Genomic DNA, 21078 nt, shown 5'->3' on the forward strand with positions numbered 1-21078 from the left:
ACTAACCCCCAGTTTGGGAAAAACAGGTGAGATCTATATTTTAAAAATGTGAAAAGAAGTCCCATTTTTAGCACTGTCATGTAAAGAATTGTCTTTTGATGCGAAGTTCATGAATTGTTCTCCTGCTGGGACCACACTTTACAAAAACACCTTGTTTTTGAAACATGATTAGATAGCAAGATAGAGTATCTTAGCAATGTCATCTTAATAAGCCTTGGTTTATTTTTTTTAATTTTTACTACTTTATCAAAACATGTCCCTTAGGTGTGTAGGATTCCTTTTAAAAATTCTTTCCTAGAAACAACATACAAAGGAGAGGCACGTTGTCTTCCAGTCACTTCTGGAAGAGGCTTCTGGGGCTGAGAAGGAGCTTCCTTCTCATGGTGTCTCACTGGTTGTTTTTGGCCTTGGCGTGTATTAAGATGTGATATTTCAGGTTAGTCGACTCAGCAAACTTCTTGTTCACCTAGGACCTGTCTCCCGTGTGGATCTGCACGTCTGTGCACAAACTGAAATCCAGGGAAAAACGCTTCCCACAGCCTTCCAACGTGCACTGAAAAGGTTTGTCTCTAGTACGAAGCAATTGGTGTTGTCTGGCTTTGAGCTCTTGACAAAAGCCTTGCCATACTCGGCACAGACGTGGACGCGGGGCCGTGGGTGTGCATGTGCTTCCTCCTGGCTGAGTTGTCCCTGAGCACCTTAGGGCAGCCTTTGTGAGGGCAAGCTATTGTTCTCGGAGAATCAGCTTCTTGAATTTTTCTTGGCTTCATTCTGGCAAATTCTGCCAGCTGTTCGGGGTCCAAGAGGTAGATGCCAGGGATCCCTCCAGGCGGGAGCATCTTTCCCGTCATGTACTCCGAGTAGTCAGGAGGGGAGTTCTCCCCAATGATCTGCTCCCCAACCAGTCTCATGGTCAAGACCTTTTTTCATCTGACTACCATAGAGTGACGGAGAACGGGTCCTCCAGCATCTTGAATGATCTGCACCTGCTTCTCCCACTTCTTGTTGCCCGCATCACCCCCGCCGCCCGACGAGAGCTGTCGCTGCCGCTGCCTCCACGGTGACCAGGTCTGCTCGATGTAGTCCTCATCGTCCTCGTTGCCAATGCTGGCCGGCGCTGGAACTGGGATTGGGATCTGGCCCTCGAAGCCTTCCTCTGCGCCCACCACCAACTCACACGTCTGCACCAGGATCGCCTCCTGGTGGTGGTGCACCTGGCTCAGGTCGTCGGTGACCTGTGACCTTAGCGACCTGCGGCCATAGTGCGAACATGGGCGGAGGCGGTGGTGGTGGTGGTGGTAGCTGGCGTGCCCATGGCCACCCCCGCCACTGTGGTCGCCCCCGTCCTTGTCCTCCTCGCCCACCACCATGGTCTCGATGGTCTCCACCGGGATGGTCTCCACCTCGATCTCATGCAGCTCCATGATCTCGGCCAGCATCTCTGAGCCGTCCATGGCGTTGTAGAGGGTGTCGCCCGAGGCCATGGCTCTGGGCTCCGGCCTGTACGAGGAGGCGTCACACAGCGGGGAAGGAAGGCAGAGGGAAGAAGGCAGTGAGTGGGCAGGGTCCATTCCTTCTTTTTAACTAGGGCTTAAATTCTAGTGAATGTCTCCTGAGTTTTTGGGCATTTGATACCATGGAAATAACTTTTGTAAACATAACTATTTAGCATTTTGTGCATGCCTTGGGTGTTGATTAGTAATTTCTGAGGCTCTTGTTGTTGATAGTTCTGATTGAGTCCCTGTGCACAAGGGAATGAAACACTGCTAACCCCTGCAGCATCCTAACAAATTAGGATGAACCTATTGCTTCAGTCACTGTATCAATCCATTTAGTTGAGGGATTCCTATTTTTCACTGCCCCTTTACCAAACAAAATATCCTTCTCCAAGGACTGGTCACTTTTGACAACATGTCCAAATTATTTAATGTGAACTCTCACCTCCTAACCTCTAACTAGGACCCTGACCTTACTTCTGCCAAGACAGATTTGTTTGTCTATCTGAAGGCCCATGCATTACAATTTAAACATATTGATTCTTATTTCTCCCTTATTCAATGTCCAACTTCTATATGCATATGCGGTAATTGGCAATGCCATGGTTTGGGTCAGATAAACCTAGTCCTCAAAGTAACATCATTGCTTTTCAACACTCTAAAGAGGCCTTGTTAGGAAGATTTATCCAGTATAATGCATCTATTGATCTATTGACCTTATTATCACCTTTTAGTTGTTTTGTAATTTTCCATAAGCTAGCAGTCTTTCTAGAAGTTAATACTTAATCAAGCTTAGATTAAGAATATTAATCAAGGAGGGACCTGGAAGCCCACCTTTCACTGAAACCACCTTGTCTCAGAGCCCTGACATGGAAGGCTGTCCTTAAGACCTAGAGGAATGTTGATGCTGAGATTCCAGAAATGCATAGTGACTGGGCACAAGACGGTCTAAAACAAATTGTGCATCTATCTATTAGCATGACTTGCAGATCAGTTTCAGAGGGGCCCTAACCCTCACCCTTTATCTTATAACTACAACCTCACACCCCTCTGCCTTCAGGAACACTTGGAGGATTGCAAAAGGGTGGTGTCAACGATATCCAACTAACCATTCTAATGCTGCCCTCCTTTATCGAAGCATAGCCTCTCCCCACCACACTCATTTTGTTTTCTTCGCTCCACATTCCTGGTTAAGCATGATTCACAAGCTCCAGCCCAGACACTAGCTTATCCCTTCTCCCTAAAAAAACAAAACTATGCATGCGATGTCCTAGAACCCAAGGCAATCAGCCCTCTCCCAGTTTGTGTTGTTTGCCATCTGTCAACATTACTTAGCTTGAAACCCATGCTCTAGTCCAAGATGACCGAATGGATGATAAGTCATCTCTTTCATTAATCCATCTCATGTACTTTTTTTAAAAGATAATTTTATTGGGGGCTATTGTAACAATCCATACTTCAATTGTATCAAGAATATTTGTACATATGTTGCCATCACTCGTTTTTAAACGTTTACTTTCCATTGATACCTTGCTATCAGCTCCCCCTTTTCCCTCTCTTCCTCTCCCCCAACTCCTGTGACCCCTTGAAAAATATTAAATTATTGTTATTTTCATATCTTGCACAGACTGCTCTCTCGCTTCCCCCATGGTTTCTGTTTTTGTCCCCGGGGTATGTGTGTGTGGGTATGTGTCCATCATTGTGATTGGCTCCCCCTCATTCCCCTCCCATCCCTGCCTTTCTCTCCCCTACTGGTATCAATACTCCCCATTCCTGTTCCTGGATTCCATATGTCACGAACTCTTATCTCTTTTCTGTACCGGCGCACAGGCTCCAGTCTAGCCTACAGGGAAAGGCAGAACTGGAGTCATGATAGTGGGGTGTGAGGAAGCCTCAAGGAACCAGAATAATATTTGGGTTTTTTCAGTGCTATCCTGTGCCCTGGTTATTTCATCCCTTCAGTGTGACCCTTCTGTAAGGAAATGTCCCATTGTTTACAGATGGATTTGGGGTCTCTACTACAACCCCTCTAATTCTCAACAATATGGTGGTTTTTATTTTGCTTGTTTGTGGTCTTCTGAAGTCTATTACCCTATCTCATGATCACACAGGATGGTGTGCTTCTTCCATGTGGGCCCATTGGTTCTCTACTAGATGACCACTTTTAAACTTCAAGCCCTTAAGACCCCAGGTGGTATCTCTTTTGATAGCCAGGCACTACCCTCCTTCTTCACAACACTTGCTTATGCACCCATTTTGTCTTCAGTGATTATGCTGGTATGGTGAGCATCACAGAATGTCAGGTTGTTAGAACAAAGTGGTCTTGCATTCAGTGAGGGCTTGAGCAGAGTCCCAAAGTCCATCTACTATCTCATTGTATGTCCTTATAAATATATGTATGTAGGTCAAGACCTCTATTCTTAAGAATTAATGTATTTACATATGTACAGACCTATGCTTATACCACTATCCATAGCTTTGCTTCCTAGATCTTTCCTCTGTTTCCTTTTACCTTCCTCCCTACCCACCATCATGCTTGCCCTTCTTCTACCTCATAGTAATTCCTCTCAACTATATTGATGTTGCTTCAACTGCTGTCTAAAAGTGGTCATAACTCTAGGCTTGCAGAAACCTTCTAAGAGCTAGTCACAAGACCTCAGACTGCAGTTCCACCGTGCTGCTAACCACCTTGTGCCTACAGTCTAGGGCTTTTCAATTCCCCTCCCCAGCCAGGAACAGAGTGACTACACCATCCATTACCTTCCCTCATCTCAGGTACTTTTAAGAGTCTTACCTCATTCACCTTGACTCTTAGCATCATCAATCTACCTACACCTACACCTTGTCTGTAGTGTGCCGTCTTTCACAAAAGCTTTAACATTGGACATCCTTAAACACAAGAGCCTTAGAGAATAGAAAATACACCTCCCTCTTGGCTTATTTTCTTGTTAAGGTTGTCTCTGCCTTAACCAAGTCCCCTCTAGTATTCCCTGCTTATTTCCTTTTATCTCTTGTTGTCCACCTCTAAAACAACTTGCACTGGTTACCACACTCTATTGTGGTATCACACTCTATTACTATGGGTTTCTAAATGGGCTCCCCCTACCGTGCGCATTTGTTCACACAGTGTAGATATTGTACAGTATCCATGGGATGCAAGGGGCTTGGAGCAGGACAAACTTTGATGAAAAACTCAATGTGTTGGAATGTCACGATGAGAGAAACATTTACATTGATATCAAGAAATAAAAGTATAGCAATTAGCTGGATGATGTAGTGGGAAAGAAAGAAACATGAACAAGTGTGTGACAACTACTTAAAATACATATAAATAATTACTTTTTTTAGTTAAATGATCATTAAAATATTGGGGGAATTTTCTTTATAAATCTTCCCAGGTTAGGTTGTTTGTGTTACTTTCAGATAATGCGTCAAAAAAATAAAGTAAAACGTAAATGGAAAGAAATCATTCTAAATGGGGAACCACTTACAAGGATCTACATATAAACTCTTCCCTGAGGGATGGACAATAGAAAAGTGAGTGAAAGAAGATGACAGTGTAAGATGTGACAAAATAATAATTTATAAATTATCAAGGGTTCATGAGGGAAGGGAGAGCAGGGAGGGAGGAGAAAAATGAAGAGCTGATGCCAAGGGCTTAAGTAGAAAGCAAATGTTTTGAGAATGATGATGGCAACAAATATACAAATGTGCCTGACATAATGGATGGATGTATAGATTGTGATAAGAGTGGTATGACCCCCCCCCCCCAATAAAATGGTTTTAAAAACTGTTACTGGAAATTGTGCGCAGGAAATAACAGCAACAAAACCATCAATCACATGTCATACTTTTCTAAATTATTTTTTAAGTACAATACTAGTGTTTTTATGGCACAAAAACAATTGACACAATGAGTTCATTGACTTGGACTGAAATCATATGTTGTGCCTGAAAAATCACCTAAGGTGATATGAAATGTATCTGTGTGATTTAATGCTCTAGGTCAACCTTTAACAATAAAGATCAACCATCAACCTAAACATTTAACTCCCAAGTCTATACAGTACTTCAGATTGAGTTTTCATTTTGGGAAGACCTGGAATTCATTCATTCTCTAAGATGAATAAATACCTGGTCTCACATGAATATCAACTAAGGGGAGCTGAAGAAGTATGCGCCCTAAATTTAGAGTGGGTCCTGTATTTAATGCAAACACACTCAGATTGGAACATGGTTGGAGGCCAAGAGGCACCACTTAGGGTAAGAAGTGCAGGACAAGAAACTGACATGCCTTACTCAACATTATCTACTACTATGTTTCAGATCACAGACTTGCCAGAGAAAGAGACTGTCCAGTTGAGGGAGCTAAAAATCTGGGAATACGATCTTTCACATTTACGCACTAGAAGAAAAGATTTCAGCATTTGGCTGGTCTGTGAACTAAATTCATTCAGCCAACTCCAAACTCCCTAGACTCCTGCTTCTTGTATTTAGAGAATACAATAATTTGACTACAGGACGCTTGAGCTACAAAATGGTGAGTATTAAAGAGCCCTGGTATATTTTATTATACACATAAAGGTTAGATAAGACTTCTTGAGAATACTATGTCCATTACCTGAGGGTTGACTATAATGTAAGAGCATGACAGGGGAGGGGAACGAAGACTGGGCTTTATAAAGCTTCATGATAGCTATTGCTATGAAATGTATATATGGTATGATGCACTGGATTACTGATGATCTTCCTTATGTGACTTAGAGTTGGTTATGTAAGGTGTCCACATCCCAGTTTGAGACTTGGTTCATTGGGACGGGCAACAGAACTTTCTGAGTAGAGTCTGGATAGAAAGTTCTACCAGAGGACATGGATTATCAGGTTGTCCAGTGTCACCATTTCTCCAACCCTACAGTTTTCTTTATTCCCTTCGTGCAGTGAAACATTTTGTATAGATTTCTAAAAATGGAAGATTGAGCTCTTTCACGGATTAGAAATTTAATCCTTTCATGGCTTCATTAAAAGAATGAATCTGATGACAATGTATCCAGTTGGTCAATATGTGGGAATTATTTTTTATTGATGGTGATACTTGGGCTGGTAGAACCACTCCTCACTCACAATGATCCTTTGCACAGCAGAAGGAAATCCTGCCTAGTCTTTCACTATCTCCACAATGCCTGACATAATTAGCCCCCGTGTTGTTAAAATACACCCTATTGTTAAAATATGGCCATTGAAGGTGGTTTTATTTTTTGTCAAAAACCAATCATGTCCTTTTCTCTGGACTATTCCATTCCTGTGATATGTCCTATGTAAGGGAATGATGCCTAACATCTTTGCTTTTTAATAACATTTTTCCTGTACTTCTTCAGAGACAAAAAACAAAAAATACAAACTCACTGCGATAGAGAGGACAACAACTCATAACAACCAAAAAGGGGAGGGTAGAGCTGTCCCTGTAGTTTCTTACACTGGAACTATGTGTTGGAATCGAAAGCCTTATTTTTCTGCAGTGATGTGCCTGGAAGTTTCGAACTACTGACTGAGAAGTTAGCAGCCAAATGTTTCATTAGTGCTCCTTCCAAGATAGATTTGTTTATACTTCTTCCTGTCTGTGGTGTATTCAATATTCTGCACAAATAACAAAAAACTAAAAGAAATTAATGTATAGTTTTACTCATTGTCCATTTTTTTAAAAAATGGATATGTTGTAATGAATATACCATGGTCTGGCTTGAGCCAAGCACCCCTCAGACCCAAAGTGGCATTGTTGATTTCAACACTTTAAGTGGGTCCTTTCCAGTAATTTCTCCAATAAATTATGTGTTTTGGTTTCTTGACAGTATTGCCAAGGATTATGGATCCAAATAAAATAAAAATCTTTTTTTTTAAATCATTTTATTGGGGCCTCATACAACTCATCACAATCCATAGATACCTCCATTGTGTCAAGCACATTTTACATTTGTCACCATCATCATTCACAAAACATTTTCTTTCCACTTGAGCCCTTGGTATCAGCTCATTTTTTGTCCCTCCCCCCATCCCCATGAGCCCTTGATAATTTATAAATTATTTTTCATGTCTTATACTGTCCCATGCACCAGGGAGGGAGTTATATGTAGATCCTTGTGATTGGTTCCCCCTTTCTTCCCCACCTTACCCTCCTGATATTGCTACTCTCATTATTCATCCTGAGGGGTTTATCTCTCCTGGATTCCGTTTCCAGTTCTTATCTGTACCAGTGTACATCCTCTGGTCTAGCCGGATTTTTAAGGCAGAACTGGGATCATCATGGTAGTAGGGGAGAGGAAGAATAAAGAGCTAGAGGAAAGTTGTATGTTTCTTCATTGGTATACTGCACACTGACTGGCTGGTTACATCCCCACAACCCTTCTGTAAGGGGATGTCCAGTTGCCTATAGATGGGTCTTAGGTCTCAACTCCAAGCTCCCCCTCATTCACAATAAGATTTTTTGTTCTTTGATGCCTGATACCTGATCCCATTGACACCTCATGATCACAAAGGCTGATGTGCTTCCTCCATTTGGTCTTTATTGCTTCTGAGATAGATGGCAGCTTGTTTATCTTCAAGTCTTTAAGACCCCAGATGCTGTATCTTTTGATAGCCGGGCATCTTCAGCTTTCATTACCACATTTGCTATGCACCCGCTTTTTCTTCACTGATTCTATCAGGAAGGTGAGCATCATGGAATGCCAGTTTAATAGTACAAAGTGTTCTGGCATTGAGGGAGTATTTGAGTAGAGGCCCAATGTCCATCTGCTACCTTAATACTAAACCTATATGTGTACATCATCATATATAAATGTATTTACATATGTACATGCCTGTACTTAGACCTCTACAAATACCCTTTGCCTCCTAGTTCTTTCATCTATTTCCTTTTCCTTTCCTCTTGTCCTACTCTCATTCTCAGCCTTCATTTGGGTTTCAGTAATTCCTCTTAGTTATATTGCCCTTGATCAAACCCTACCTGGCCTCCCACCCACTACTCACCATTGATTTTGGATCACTTGTTGTTCCATTGCCCCTGGCTTTCTTAACACCCACTTCCTTTCCCCCACCTTCCCCTCTTCCATTTACCCCTGGAATTCTCAGTCCCGTAGTTTTTACCTCCAGATTGTTTGTCCTGCCTATCTTATCTAGATAGACCTGCAGAGAAGATAATATGCACCCCCCCCAAAAAAAAACAGAGCAAAACAAAGCAACAAAAGAAACAAAACAACAAAAAGAAAAACCTATAAATCAGTTCTGAACTTGTGTGTTGTGACCCCTTTGGGAGGTCAGGTACCCTTTCCCAGGGGTTGCTCAATTCATAACAATAGCAAAGTTACAGTTATGAAGTAGCAACAAAAATAATTTATGGTTGGGGGGTCACCACAACATGAGAAACTGTATTAGCGGGGTGTGGCATTAGAAAGATTGAGAACTACTGCTGTAAATAGTTCAAAGTCTGCTTGTTGACCTTTAGGAATATTTTCTGGTGGAGTCTAATGGGGTGCCACTCCCTGGCCCCAAAGTCTATTTTTGATATTCCTTTGGGACTGCATTGCTCTGCTCCCTTTGCTGTTCTGTTGCATGCCTTCAGTGTTTTGCCTCGGTGTGTTGGGGTCAGATTGGGCACAATTCTCACACTGTCTCCAGTGTTGTCCCCCATAGTGCTGTGGATCAGTAAGGGATGTCATGCCTTTTAGTGGGGCCGGCCCTATGGTCCTCTCTGCGCATTGGCTGCTCTGAGCTGGAATATCATCCTCAGGGCTTGGTGGGCCAGCATGGGCTCCACTCTCTCTTCCTCACCCTTCATTTGCTCCTTTTGTGCTCCGATCAGACATGCCCCTCTCCCTGAACTGTAGCTTCAGTGCGGTCCTCTAAAGTAAATTCTTCTCGGGGAGGGGAGACTGTCCATGTAGTTGGGATTGGAGCCGGCCCCTCTAACCTCTCTTGGTTCCCAGTTTCATGCCATTATGTTGTGTTCACATAATGGAGAACTGAGTTGAAGTCTGGTCCCTCTTTCCCTGTGTAGATATAAACAATACTCTCCCCTTGGGTGGGTTAGTGCCCTGTTCTCCTGCTACCCATGTCTCTTTTTTCTTTTTGCCCTCTATTTAGTTGGCTTCCATATGTATCCCTAGGTTTGGTCTTTCCCCTGCCATACTACCTGGACCTCACCCCAGGAATGTTTGTATACAGTAGCTTTTTCCCTGAGTCCCTTTTACATAAAATACAAATCTTGATTTAAAATTATGCTCAAACTATTAGGATGCTGCTTATTGGATCAGTTGTGAGGATTTTATTTTCTTTGTTCCATTTTTGAATCAGTACTCATCTATAGTCTTGGATCTTCATTAGTAATTTCTTTACATTCTATTCACTTTCATCTAGAAATATCTGTTTGTCACAAGTTATTAATTTGATTTTCTTCCACCTTGAAACTGCATTATCATGTGGTTTTTCAGATTTAAAAAAAGTCAATGTGTACAGTATATTTACTAATTTTTAAATTACCCAACAACACCCTATTGTTCTGTTTGAATAGCTTCCACTATTTTTCACATTAAGGATTCTTATAAGTACCAAAAGACAGACCAGCATATTTATGGTATTATCTTATGATCTTACCATCTGATAACACCACAAATATCAGAAGTTCACATTCCAGAAGTTCTTCTCAATCCATTTTGGGTTCTTTCCTGGCAGTACCATTGATCTAGAATTAAAGGTGTTTTAGAGTTATTTTCAATATCATTTTATATTTGGGTCATAATAATAGTTGAAAATTTGAAGGTCAATTTCAATGTCTCTTTTGTATAATTCACATTAATATGCATATCCACCAGTCTGCGGACAAGTACTTGTTTTCCAATTTGGGAGCACAGACAATTTCCAAATTTAAATGTGCTTGTTTAACCATATTAATTTTCAGTCAATTATTGAAACATTTATCAATAATACTGCACAGTACATTTGAATTTTTTATGCAACTTGTTCCTTTCTTTTGATTTTAAAGAACAATTTCCATTTTTTTCTGGTTTGTTTTCTTTCAGCTTCTAATCTTTGCTTAGGCTTTAGAGATGGTTGTGGGACAGTACCTGTAGGTCTAAAACAGGATGGGAAGGTTTGGACCTTCTGGGCTTCACGTAACTGGATCCTGACAACCTTGCTGTGAATAGCACAACTCACACAATAATGTGACATCACATACAGTTAGGAAGCACATGTGCTAAGGCACTTGCTATGGAAATGTCTCTGAAGGCTGTGGTCTCCACTGTTTCCTATTACAAACTTCCTAATGGCCTTGTCTCTGGGCTCACAGAAGGCACAGTTCATGCAGCCAATACTGTGCATGGGACAAAGCCTTTCTTGGCATAACCATCGTTATACCTTTTCTTTTTTATCTCGGAAGAGATGACACAAGAGAAAGGGAAGCGTCAGCTCCTCCATTTCTTGAGGATATGACAGCTCCTCAAATGGTTAAGATGCCTAAAAAAATAAACAAGTTTCCAGTTTCAGTATTTAATTGTTAATACAAAATTCACTTGTTCATAAATATATATATTTGCTATGGAAGGTGTTGCTCCACACCCATACACAGAAAAATTATAATGTAGATGATGGTGTTTATAGTAGAGTTTGTATCATAAACTATTACAAAAGGACATAGACTGGCATTGGACAGTCCACATTGGAAGTGATGTTTGCTATGTAATTAACTGGTGGAAGTGTCACAAAGTTAGTAGAAAAGGGGCTTAAATGTAATGGAAATTTTGCACAAAAATTATGAATGGTGTTCATAATGATGAGTCTATGAGATAATTTGAAATCTTTGGAGAAGTGAATGTAGATCATTCAAATTAGAGAATAATGACTAAACCCAAAGGTATACTTTATGGAACACACAACCATTTGCTAAATCCTTATGAAATGAAAGTTGATCAGAACTTTAAGCCGCATCTTTCTTTTCACAAATATTTGAATGCTTAGTCCACTGATGAAGCTGATTGTGTGGGCTATGTTAGGACTCTGTGACTGTTGAGGATGTGGCCATGGATTTTACCGCAGAAGAATGGGCATTGCTGGATGTTTCTCAGAAGCAACTCTACAGAGAAGTGATGGTGGAGACCTTCAAGAACTTAGCAATAGTAGGTATGAATAGCTTATTTCAAATTAATGCATTATTTACCAAATATAAGTGATTGTTGCCTCAGTCACTGGGATAAGGGATGCCTGGTTAAATATGACAGTAAATTTTATCTCAGTTCTGATTATATCCAAAGTTTCCCATGATCACACATCTCTACAGTCTGCCACTACTCTGTCAGTTTTGCACAATATTAAACTTCCATGATTTTATTATGGAAGCTACACAAGTATTTCAATTACTAGCAGTACTACCCATGGTAAACTGGTATCTGCAGAACTTCCAAACTGAGCAGATTAGTAGTAGGAAGAAGTGTTCCACTCCTGGAATATAAGCCACTGATATACAGGTGAATCGTAATGGAGTATTATCTGATACAGTGACATAAGAAGAGCACCATGTTGCTAAAAACATACAAAGCCTCATTTTTCACCCCCAGACCAGGGTGTCAATACAAAATTTTTGGTGTTCCAGTTATCAGCACAACAAAGTATTAGTGTGTTTATTAAACATTTGAAAGGGAAAAGGTCATTGATTTTTCAAATTATTCACACCTGCGTATTTTTTGAAATCTTGAAAAATCAAAGTATTGAAACCACTTCAGTGAAATGTTAATAGGACTTCTTTTTCCTGTCAGGAGCAGTATGTTGGTAAGACCTATTTTGTTCGCTTAGAGCAATAAGAGAAATGCCAGGGGAGAGGGCAGAAAATTCATTCAGGATCACTGTCACGAAAGTGTTGGCCAAATTTTCATGGAAGAAAGTTTACTTGAAAAATCTGTAAGAAAAAGTCTCAATTGCCCAAGAACATTCTGCACAAATGCCTGCCCTTGTGTTTTGAATACTTTTTGACATTACTACAGCACCTGTGTTCATGAAGGAAAAGGAAACCTCATTCATCTTTACTGTAACACCTGCCTTTTGCACCATAGCTTTTAAATTTTATCTAATTATAAACTATATATATATATGCTACTGTTCTTAATCTTCAATTGCCAATTTCTCTTTGAACATGGCCAAAACATCAATAAATATTTACATGACAAAGTATTTCTTCTCTCATAGCTACTTCTTGTCTGTGTATAATGCTGTTCATTTTTGTTTCATACTGTGAACTTCAATATACATAATTGGTTCTGCTTCTCAAATGTTAATGATTAAGAAAAACTACACAATGAACATGTAATAAGATTCTTGAAAAATTATACAGGTGCCTCCATATTACAAAGAATCTGTAACTTTCATGGAAGTATAAAAGCAAGAATACATGAACCCACTTTTGAAGTGAGTCTAATTTACTTGAGAGAGAGCAATGCTCCAGAATTGAGTTGGAAGGATATTATATGTTCGGAAAGAGACCGAAGCTAGTATTTTGTAATTTTAATACATGTAGTGTAAGTGTAGATGATTGATGATTAAGCACTCAGCTAATAACAAATGTAGCAATTCAGAACCTGCCAGTGACTCTAAGGAATAAATGCTTTGGTGAGCTCCTTTTTAAATACTTACAGATAAGCCACTCTGAGCCAATATTGTCTTACCATCTATAATACCATATCTTTACATGTACATGTAGAGCTATGTTGTTATGTATAATATATTATAAATATGTAAAGATCAGTTGTTATATATGATGTAAAAATAACTATCTGTAGATAATCAACACACGCTCTACACATATTCAACCACTGCTCTTTTGTCCATTTGAAATTATACTGACAAAGAATTAGAGTGGAGTGCTACATAAAATGTTTTTGGAGAATGCTAAACTTTTTGAACCTAGATTACCTCATCATAAGTTGGCAATCAACTTTGTTCATTTCAACAGCACTATGACTTAGTAGCCAACACCTATTCACCTGGTGTAGTGGTAAAGGAAAAAGAAAAATGTCCCCTTTTCATCTTTAGTGTTACATCTGCGCTGTGCCCCATAGTTTTTAACTTGATCTTCTACTTATAAACTGTGCATGTTACTGCTATGGAAAACTTCAAAGATTATTTTAATTGCCAATTGCTTTTTGAATATTGCCTGCTAGTCACAAGGTCGGGAGTCCTAAACCACGTGTTCCAAGGGAGAAACCTAAGGCCTTATACTCTATTAAAAAGTTACCCTCGGAGGAGGGGAAGGGAAGGGAGGGGGGAGGCGGAGCGGGCGGCCGCCGCGGTGAATTTTCTGAGAGGCGCCACTCAGAGCCCCAGGTGCAGCCTGCGCTGGGAGCTGCAGCGTCTTCCGGACGCGCCCGGCTTTGTGGTTCCAAGTCACCGCAGCCACTCTCCAAGGTGGGGGAGGGAAGGAGCCCGAGCCGCCGCCGCGAGCCACACGACGGTCCTGGAGCTTTGGTGTGTCATTCTGCCGTGTAGAGCCCGGAGTGCGTACCCCGGTTCTTAAGCATGCTTTTCCATGGTGCAGAAGGATCCTGTGGACGATAGTGATAGGAATCCTGAAAGATAAAAAGCGCGACCTCGCTGACCTGATCGGAACCAACTCCATGACATCTAACAGGAACTCTCACTCACTGCCATCAAGTCGATGCCAGCCCATAGTGACCCTGTAGGACAGGCTAGAGCTGCCCTGGTTCAATGCTAATCAGAGCCCTCTTCAGACTCATACTGTCAAAGACCGATGTAGAAAGGTGAAGTGAGATACAGGAAGATCTCAGGGTGATGGTTACAGAATCACGTGGATCCAAGGAAGTGATAGGATTCACAAGTGAGTGATTGTCCACATGACTTCCTGGAATGCCATTCCGCTGCATCTAAAATGAGCTATCCGAGAAGCAGGAGGGACATCTCAATTCCAGCAAAAACCAAGAGTGGAGAACATTCTCTGGGCCCAAGATCTCTGACAGTGAACTGCCCAGATTCATAAGACAGCTACCGCATCAGAGCAGCAGCAGAGCCAAGAGACAGAGCATGAAACAATGATTTAGTAGCCCCCAGAGCAATTAAAACCAAGTGCCTTGGACTCACACTGCAATGGGGTACTTGGGGGCATGTAATTCAGGTATCTGGGTGTGCTGATCCACAGATCTTGAGCTTAACGCCTTTGAATTGAGGCTTACAGCAGAGTGGTATGTCCTTTTGGCATCTATTAGCAGCCCTGAAAGTACTTCAGTATGTTCTCATTTGCATTACAACCTCTTAACTTCCTCAGTAAACCCCTTCATTGGGATTTTTGTCTTTGAATTCTGGGTAGCCGTTGCAATGGATAGTAGAACCTACAGATAAAATAGAGAATACTAGTAAACACAAAGGCGCCCTGGTGGCATAGTGGCTACAAGGTCAGCAGTTAGAAATCATCAACTACTAGTGGGTGAAGGAAGACGGGCAGTGTAAGAAATGATAAAATAATAATTTATAAACTATCAAGAGTTCATGAGGGAGGAGAGAACACGGAAGGAGGGGAAAAATGAGCTGATACCAAGGGCTCAAGTGGAAAGCAAATGTTTTGAGAATGATGATGACAACAAATGTGCTTGACACAATGTACATATATATGGATTGTGTTAAGAGTTGTATGAGCACCCAATAAAATGATTTAAATTAAGAAAAAAAGAAAGGTAGAGCTTTCTAATGAAGAGTTGTATAGTCTTGGAAACCCACGGGGGCAGTCTTTATTAGTCGTAATAGACTAAAGGCACTGAGAGTTAACACTATTTTCATTGAGATGATATGGGAGCAGGCCTTAAGTTTTCTCTGTACCCTAACAATGTTAAATGGCAATTTCAAAAGAAAAAGGGTGACACTGTGTAGTTCAATAAATATGCCAACATTAAAACTGATTAATATAATTTAAATTAACTTAAATTTACTTTCTCAGCATATTAGCCCATTTCAAGTGCTCAACAGCATTGCTTTTTGAATGAGTAGGGAAGATTAGCTGAAAAATGAACTCAAACCTAATTTTTCATACTAAGCATTAGTAAACAATTTGACTTTGACTAATCAAGAAATAGAAGCAGAAGAATGTCTGTAATTTTGGAGATGAAATCAGAAAAACCTCAAACAGCTGGATAAAAGTGACTGCTTCTAGGCAGCATGCGGGGAGGGAGGAATGGGCATGCTGACTCCATGATGTTTCTTTTTGAAAGCCTTGTGCATATATTAGTAACATGTAAATTTAAGAAAATCAATGAACTATATAACAACCAGTCTAGAAACTACACAGTAATTTTATTCAGTGAATCAGGGTAATTTTATTCTTTTCCAGTAAATGAAATATCTTCCTGTTCGCTTTAGATTTGATTATAAAGCATTTATACAGAATTGTAAAAAAAAAAATTTTAGACACCAATAGCTAAAAAAATAAATAAAAAGTTACCGTCTCAGAAAACATCAGGTAAATTTTTACATGGACCTAAAGTGTTGAACTGGGTCATAATCCACTCAAAGTGAATTCTAACACATAGTTGGTACATAAAAAAAACAAAGCCCATGTAAAAATGAGAATTTTTCCAGCAAACGTTTCATGCCCATCTTATATTATAAATGTAAATATACGTCTGTGTGTGTATGTATATATATATATTCACAGAAACATACAGCTTGTGGTGCATTATATTAAGCATTTGAGTGCCATTTGAGTGGTTCTAATACATCGGCCACATATTATGAGAAATACAATATAGTTCTTTTTTAAAAAACCTTTTATTAGGGGCTCATACAACTATTATCACAATCCATACATACACATACATCAATTTTAAAAAGCACATCTGTACATTCTGTGCCCTAATCATTTTCAAAGCATTTGCTCTCCACTTAAGCCCTTTGCATCAGGTACTCTATTTTTCCCCTCCCTCCCTGCTCCCCGCTCCATCATGGGCCCTTGATAATTTATAGATTATTATTTTGTCATATCTTGCCCTATCCGGCATCTGCCTTCACCCTCTTCTCTGTTGTCCGTCCCCCAGGGGGGAGGTCACAGGTGGATCCTTGTAATCAGTTCCCCCTTTCCAACCCACTCACCCTCCACTCTCCCAGTATCACCCCACACCCCTGCTTCTGAAGGTATCATACACCCTGGATTTCCTGTGCCTCCAACTCCTATATGCACCAGTGTACAACCTCTGCTCTATCCAGTCTTGTAAGGTAGAATTCAGATCATGGTAGTTGGGGGGAGGGGGGGAAGAAAGCATCCAGGATCTGGGGGAAAGCTGTATTCTTCATCGGTGCTACATCGCACCGACTGACTCATCTCTTCCCCTAGACCCCTCTAAGGGGATCTCCAGTGGCCGACAAATGGGCATTGGGTTTCCACTCTGCACTTCCCTCTTCATTCACTGTTTTTTTTCTTTTGATGATGCCTTATGCCTGATCCCTTTGGCACCTCGTGATCGCACAGGCTGGTGTGCTTCTTCCATGTGGGCTTTGTTGCTTCTGAGCTAGATGGCCGCTTGTTCACCTTCAAGCCTTTAAGACCCCAGACACTATCTCTCTTTTGATAGCCGGGCACCATCAGCTTTCTTTGCCACATTTGCTTATGCACCCGTTTATCCTCAGCGATCATTATCATGGAGGTGTACACCCAATGATATGATTTTTTGTTCTTTGATGCCTGATAAATGATCCCTTTGGGACCATGTGATCACACAGGCTGGAGTTTTCTTCCATGTGGGCTTTGTTGCTTCTAAGCTAGATGGAAGCTTCTTTTCTTCAAGCCTTTAAGGCCCCAGACACTATCTTTTGATAACCGGGCACCATCAACTTTCTTCACCACATTAGTTGTTCACCCATTTTGGCTTCAGCAGTTGTGTCGGGAGGGTCAGCATCATAGAGTGCCAATTTAATAAAAGAAAGTATTCATGCATTGAAGGAGTGCTTGATTAGAGGCCCAAGGTCCTTCCGCCACCTTAATACTAAACCTATAAATATAGACACATAGATCAATTTCCCCATCCTCATATATATATTTGCCTGTATATGTCTTTGTCTAGACCTCTATAAATGCCCTTTGCCTCCTAGCTCTTTCCTCTGTTTCCCTTGACTTTCCTCCTGCCCCACTATCATGCTTCATCCCCATCTGGGTTACAGTTATACCTCTTCTTTATGTAACCTTACCCTTGATCATTCCCTACCAGTCCTGCCACTGCCCCCCTCACCACCAATTTGGGTCCCATGTTGTTCGCTTGTCCCTGGGTTTGTTAACACCACTTCCTTACCCCTACCTCCCCCTATCTTAAGTCCCCCCGGAACTGTCGGTCCCGTTGTTTTTCCTCCAGGTAGTTCATCCAGCCTGTCTTATTTAGACAGACCTGTGGAGATAACAACATGCACGAAAACAAGACAGAGGAACACAAAGCAACAGTATACAACCAGACAACATACAACAAACCACTGACAAAGAACAAAAGAAAACACATCAAGAAAGAAAAGCTTATAGTTAGTTCAAGGATCGTTTGTTGGCCTTTAGGAGTGTTTTCCAGTCCAGTCTGTTGGGGCACCACGCCCTGGCCCTAAAGTCCACTTTTAGCATTCCCTGGGGATCTTCCCGCTCCATTCCCTTGCTGTTCCACTGCACTCCCCCAGTGCTTTGCCTCAGTGAGGTGGGATCAGGTCAGGTGCAGTTCGCACACTGTGTCTCCGGTGCTGTCCCTTGTAGCGCCCTTAGTCACTGAGGAGCATCATGTCTCATAGTGGGGCCAGCCATGTTGTCCTCTCTGTGGACTGGCTGCTCTAATCAGTAACATCGTCTTCACGGCCTACAATATGGTTCTTATAAAAATATTTCTATTCTACCTTACAGAGTCACAATGAGTACAATGACTAAATCAAAGCTTATATCTCTATCCATATATCTATTTGAATATAAAATATAAGTATATTACAAATATTGTTACATATACAGATGTATAACCTATACATATATTAATTCAATTACCCCAATTATGACTGAAGAAATGTGACCCAATTTAAAGTGTCAATATTTACTTGAATAGATTTAAAATATTTTGTTGCACATAGATATATATGTGTGTATCTACCTTTAATAATATAGACAAACACGTCTACCACTATATAGTTTTAATCGCTGTGAATTATCTATTAAATATTATAAATATATTTCTCATATACCCACTTATATAATTCTTCCATATTTTATTAACTCACTGACAGTTATGTTTCTATCACATATTTAAATTTATGATTTGTTAGATAATTGAAGTAATCTGTGTATGTTTACTATCTTTGGGAATGATAAAATGGTAAAAACCTTATTTTTATCTGATTGTTTTTAGTAGAAAGTATTTGTTCTTGATGTCCTCTGGAAGATATGAAGTAAATACTATTCCTGAGCTCTCCAGTCAAATTGCAATTCTTACTGCATTAAAAAGATTAGGACACTTATATCCCATGGAATGTCTTTTTTTTTTTTGGAATATCTTTTATATGAAAAATCATTCAAGCGTTTACCTTCACTACAGCATAACAAGCAATTTTACACTCAATTCAATGCTGACCATTTTAACAAATGTCGAAAAAACAATATGTACACTACAATAGAATTTCTAAAAGAAAACAAAGGTGACAATACAGAATCTAGAAAAATCCATGGAGATCCGTCAACACTCATGGATGATATTAGAATGACCAAGGGAGCTAAGTCTAATGAATGTAAGCACTGTGGGAAGGCTTTTACTCAAGATACATGTCTCATTCAACATTTGAGAATTCACAGAAGGAAGTCATTTGACTGAGGAATGTGGCAAAGCTCTTCTTAGAGTCTAAGATCATACTAGATATATGAGAAGTCACACTGGAGAAAGGCCTTATAAATGTAAAGAATGTGAGAAAACTTTTACTGGATCTTCTAGCTTCACTCAACATATGAGAATTCACAGTGGAGCCAGGCCTTAGGAATGTAAGGAATGCGAGAGAGCTTTTAATACATCTATGCACCTCAAAGCATATATGCGAATCCACAGTGGAAACAGGCCTTATGAATGTAAGGAATGTGGAAAAGCCTTTATCATTCTTCAAAACTCAATCAACATATGCGAATTCATAGTGGAAACTATTTTAGTAACGAACGTAGGAACTAATTAATTCACTACTCACACCTCATTAAACATATAATAATTCAAAGTGGAGGGAAGACTTATGAATGTAAGGAATGTAGCAACAGACTGTGAATCTGAAAACTTCACTGTACTTGTGAAAAACACATATTGCAGAAAAGCATTAGGAATTATGACAATGCTATATCACTCTTTAGTACTGTAATATGTTAATTTCCACTCAATTTTATGATCTGCTGACTTCTATATATGCAGCACAAATTTTATGGATCATTACTTTAATTATATACAATAATATTTTACAACCTCATTAATATATAGGAATATGGAAATGTTTTATATACTGTTTTCTTAAATTTTTAAGATTATATTAACAATCCTGTATCACTTTTTTATTGATGATATATTCTTTCAAATGAATAAATGTTTAAGGGCATTTAGTTATCATGTGGTATTTTGTATATATAATAAAAATGTATCAACTTATTTTTAAGGAATTGTGCCATTCTGTGATCCCATTAGTATTGTTTCAAGATAGTTTCTACTTGAATTGTAGAGGCTACTTTCTGGAGGAACTCAAAATACTTATATTTGTTAAGGGTACCAGGCAAGGGAATTCTGGAGGTGAATCACTCCATAAGAAACCAATATATATTGAGGTGATGAAATTGTCCATCGCAGTCTTAACTAGAAAAAGTGCAACTTGCTTTAAGTCATCAATAACACCACTGCCAGCCTGTTCTGAAACCAGGACACATTTGAGTTTGGTTTTTCCTGAAAGAAAATATTACTTTTCATGATCCTTATAAAAGATGTGGCTGTAGCAAGGAAGGCTGATGACACCCAGCTATCAAAAGATATAGCATCTGGGGTCTTAAAGGCTTGGGAGTAGACAAGCGGCCATCTAATTCAGAAGCACCAAATCCCACTTGGAAGAAGCACACCAACCTGTGTGATCACGAGGTGTTGAAGGGATCTGGTATCAGGCATCATCAGAACATAAATCATCATTGTGAGTGAGGTGGAGTGTGGGGTGGAGACCCAGGGCCCAGCTATAGGTCATTGGACCTGCCCTTACGGAGGGGTCACGGGGACGAGACGAGCCAATCAGGGTGCAATGTAACAGCGATAAAACATACAAATTTCCTCTAGTTCGTAAATGCTCCCCCCAAACCCAAACTATCATGATCCCAATTCTACCTTACAAATCTGGCTGGACCAGAGGATGTACACTGGTACAGATAGGAACAGGAAATCCAGGGTAGATGATCCCTTTGGGATCAGTGGTGAGAGTGGCGATACCAAGAGGGTGCAGGGAGAGTGGGGTGGAAAGGGGGAACCAATTGCAAGGGTCTACATATATCCTCCTCCCTAGGGGATGGACAACAGAAAAGTGGGTGAAG

The 21078-nt window shown here is 40.3% G+C and overlaps 1 pseudogene; it reads right to left on the reverse strand.

Annotated features, from left to right (window-relative positions):
* Window positions 1-388: 388 nt before the first annotated feature.
* LOC142428148 (transcriptional repressor protein YY1 pseudogene) lies at window positions 389-1484 on the reverse strand (annotated as a pseudogene).
* Window positions 1485-21078: the final 19594 nt, after the last annotated feature.

The sequence above is a fragment of the Tenrec ecaudatus genome, chromosome 15 (genome assembly GCF_050624435.1).
Source record: "Tenrec ecaudatus isolate mTenEca1 chromosome 15, mTenEca1.hap1, whole genome shotgun sequence".
NCBI classification, from domain to species: Eukaryota; Metazoa; Chordata; class Mammalia; order Afrosoricida; family Tenrecidae; genus Tenrec; species Tenrec ecaudatus.